Source organism: Ylistrum balloti, unplaced genomic scaffold (assembly GCF_031769215.1).
Source record: "Ylistrum balloti isolate Yb309-2 unplaced genomic scaffold, AGI_CSIRO_Ybal_v1 Utg370738, whole genome shotgun sequence".
Taxonomy (NCBI): Eukaryota; Metazoa; Mollusca; class Bivalvia; order Pectinida; family Pectinidae; genus Ylistrum; species Ylistrum balloti.
Genome location: NW_026782435.1, coordinates 462,225 through 466,516, shown reverse-complemented (window position 1 = coordinate 466,516; position 4,292 = coordinate 462,225).

Here is a 4,292-nt window from a genome sequence, read left to right as displayed (position 1 = left end):
ACAGGACCCCAGTACTGGGCCATCACACTACTGTATCTTGTGTCACAGGACCCCAGTACTGGGCCATCACAGGTTTGATTTCTTTGTTTCTCCACACTACTGTATCTTGTATCACAGGACCCCAGTACTTGGCCATCACACTACTGTATCTTGTGTCACAGAACCCCAGTACAGGGCCATCACAGGTTTGATTTCTTTGTTTCTCCACACTACTGTATCATGTGTCACAGGACCCCAGTACTGGGCCATCACACTACTGTATCTTGTTTCACAGGACCCCAGTACTGGGCCATCACACTACTGTATCTTGTTTCACAGGACCCCAGTACTGGGCAATCACACTACTGTATCTTGTGTCACAGGACCCCAGTACTGGGCCATCACAGATTTGATTTGTTTGTTTCTCCACACTACTGTATCATGTGTCACAGGACCCCAGTACTGGGCAATCACACTACTGTATCATGTGTCACAGAACCCCAGTACAGGGCCATCACAGGTTTGATTTCTTTGTTTCTCCACACTACTGTATCATGTGTCACAGGACCCCAGTACTGGGCCATCACACTACTGTATCATGTGTCACAGGACCCCAGTACTGGGCCATCACACTACTGTATCTTGTGTCACAGGACCCCAGTACTGGGCCATCACACTACTGTATCACGTGTCACAGGACCCCAGTACTGGGCCAACACAGGTTTGATTTCTTTGTTTCTCCACACTACTGTATCACGTGTCACAGGACCCCAGTACTGGGCCATCACACTACTGTATCACGTGTCACAGGACCCCAGTACTGGGCCATCACACTACTGTATCTTGTGTCACAGGACCCCAGTACTGGGCCATCACAGGTTTGATTTCTTTGTTTCTCCACACTACTGTATCACGTGTCACAGGACCCCAGTACTGGGCCATCACACTACTGTATCACGTGTCACAGGACCCCAGTACTGGGCCATCACACTACTGTATCACGTGTCACAGGACCCCAGTACTGGGCAATAGTGACAGTATGATTATAGCAATACATACATACACCGGTTAGCTTGTACTTATCATAATAATAATAATTTGTTTTCAGAATACATGAAATTACATACTCTTTATACCATTTGTCGTCCTGGCTTATCAAAAATATCCAGTTTGGTTTCTGAACATAAACAAGAACCACTAAATGTATTCATCAATGTTTTATTTCTGGTAAGAAATTGTTTTGTGAGTATTAAAGTCAAGAAATAAAACTGAATAGTATAAACAATTATACAACAGAAATGCATTTGTCAACCTCTTCCTGATTTCTCACATAGTGTTTGAATATAACACCACAAACAGCTAGTCTACAAAAATGTACAGGAGTATTAACTTATAGAGTTTATGTCTCTTACTTGCCAGTAGTAAGATTTCCCTGAATGGAACTAAAAAACAGTATGTATAATGAACTCCAAAGACACCTATTTACTGTGTCACTCCTCTAATACTTTAAAGGAATGAAACTACGGTCACCTATAAAAAAGGTCTAGAAAAATTTAGCAGTGGGTGAAGACTTTATCTTTAGGAATTATAAAATGATGATATCTGATAGATTTTTGTATTTCTCAGCATTAATTTTGCACTCTTACCTGTGACAATTTACTTCAGAAATATAAACAAAGACAAAAATGAGAAAGATACTTACGGAAATATATGTATATGATTAATTATATTTTTTTAAAAATATTTTTTTATATAAGTCATAAGATATCTATATCTTTGCATTTAAGAAGTATTAGAACAAAAATTAATGTAGATGTTTTTTCTTATGAGATACAAACAGGAGTTACAAAGAGATATACACAGGATCACAGTTATTGTAACAATCAAGTACTTTTTTCTAAGTTGCCAGATAGAGTGATAGGCATGACTTGATAAAATTATATATATAGAGAGATCTTATTAATCGCATAAATATACAGAAATGTAAATCATTCCACATCATCAATTTCAAATAACCAACACAAAAATCAAACGTAAATTGGGCACGATTAGTTAGAATGTGGACAATGCCTATTTACCTTATTATAATGAATTTGTTCTTTATTACTTTTGTGGTCTGAATAGACAGTGAATATGAGCACAGCCAATACAAAGTGAAAAGTTATATCTGCTATCAGACCAACCATATGGTGCAGTGTTTGTAACATAAAATTTCTCCAATGTTTTATCAGGCACTTTGTGTAAGGTAAGGTAAGGTCAAAGAACATTCTGTGCTGGTGTGGTTGTGTCCTGACTGGGTCAAGATGATGTACCAGGTACTTTGACCGATAGCTCTAAATAGTTTGTGGTATTCTCCTTCAAGTTGTCCAGTGAGGTGGCTACCAGCTGCTATTAGGAGACCATACCTCAAAATTATCCTGGCTGTTGCCGGAGTAGTAAATTAAATAACTATACTACCACAGTGCCAGCAAGAATGAAAGGCTCCTCAAAATTTTAGTTCTTCTTGAGTAATGAATCAAATGTTAATAGCATATTACATAAATAAATTCTTTCAACTTATAATTTGTTATAAAATAATGAGATAGAAAAAAAAGCAAATAAAACCACAAACAAACCACGCAGAATACCGGGATGTAAGTAATACAAATGGCAAGCCTTCACACAATATACCGTACAAATTACCAATCCTACAAAAGTCAAAGCATCAACTTCCTGTTCTTTGTCTTGTGTAAGTTACAAATTCAAGTGGCAAGAACAGAATTCAACATCAACTTGTAAAAAAAAAAAAAAAAAATTCACGAGTTAAAGGAAGGTAATTATAAGACTAAAATTTAAACATTTCCCGATTATTCACAGTTTGATCAAAGTCATTAAGTTTTGAATACCTAAATGAAATATGCAAAAACAAATTTTAAAAAGGTGTTAACAGTAAAGTTTGCAATAGAAACACTATTTATAACATGGAAGCATTCCCCTGAGGTAACAGTCAGTTAAAGTGTCCTTTGCCATATAACTTGATAAGCACCAATTCTGCAACAAACAACCCTTTGCATTTCACTATATTACTGAGTATTTCGTTTATGCTAGAAAACAATTATCTCTCCCCTTAACTACGTTTCTGAACATAAAATAAAGTTGTGTTTCAGTTCTCTGATAATATGGTATCACCACTGCAAATATACCATATGTTTGTGCTGTGCAATTTTTGCAAATTTCCCAAAATATACCTTTTATAATTTTCACATTTTAAACTTGTTTGTAATTTTACAATTTCAGAAATATGAAAGGCCTATTTGAAGTCTTTGAATACTTTGAATAAACATAGCTTACTATTACACCGATGTAGGTTGTAACAACAATTTTAGATCCACCTAACTAGTCCTACTAAGGTAAGATTTACCAAACCAAAGAGTACTTTTTATCATAAAATATATTCATGCCAAGAAAAGGTTCAGGTTCATGTAGGTACATCAGCTCTAGAGATGCATTACTTATGCATTAACAATAAAAACAACAAGAAGAAGAGGCCCATGGGCCTTAATGGTCATCTGACATAAAATACAAGATCTCAAATTTTGAACTTGAGAAGTCAAAAATGTTTTTTCAAGATGGCGGCCATGTTGGATTTCGTACCAACCCAAAATTAACAAACTTTAGTCAGGATTATGTCACATTCATTTCAGGTAAGTTTCAGCTCAATGAGACATGTAGAACTTGAGAAGAAGTTGAAAATGTTTACGACGGACTACCAACGACGTAAGATGGACGCCGACGGACAAAAAGCGATCGCAATAGGTCATCAGACCCTTCAGTCAGATGACATAAAAATTTATGAGTTTTAATTCTTTTGTGATTATGAAAGGGTCACTAAATTTGCAAAAATGAGATATGCGCAATACATTCCCTATGTATGGTACATGTATATACTTTGGTTTTCTCTCATATTAAGACTTCATATTCATCAAGGAAAATATTAGTGATAAATGTAAGTTTCTAAAAATAACATATTTGAACACTGAGCAATAGTACAATATCAAAACGGTATACATGATGCAATTCAAAACACAATAAATTTGTATTGGTAATTCACTCTACGTAATGATTAAGTGAAAACAACCGAATCAGAAACAAAGCATTCTGTTAAATCAAATGTGGTAAATCAGACTTACAGATTGTAAATAGGTTATGCTGAACGGACTAACATGCCTAAACCAATTAGTGAAGGAAAGAAAAAAACATTAAAAATTAGAAATGTTTTTTTTTTTTTTTTTATCAAACACCTGAAATATCCGCAAAATTAAACTGAAGTCAAG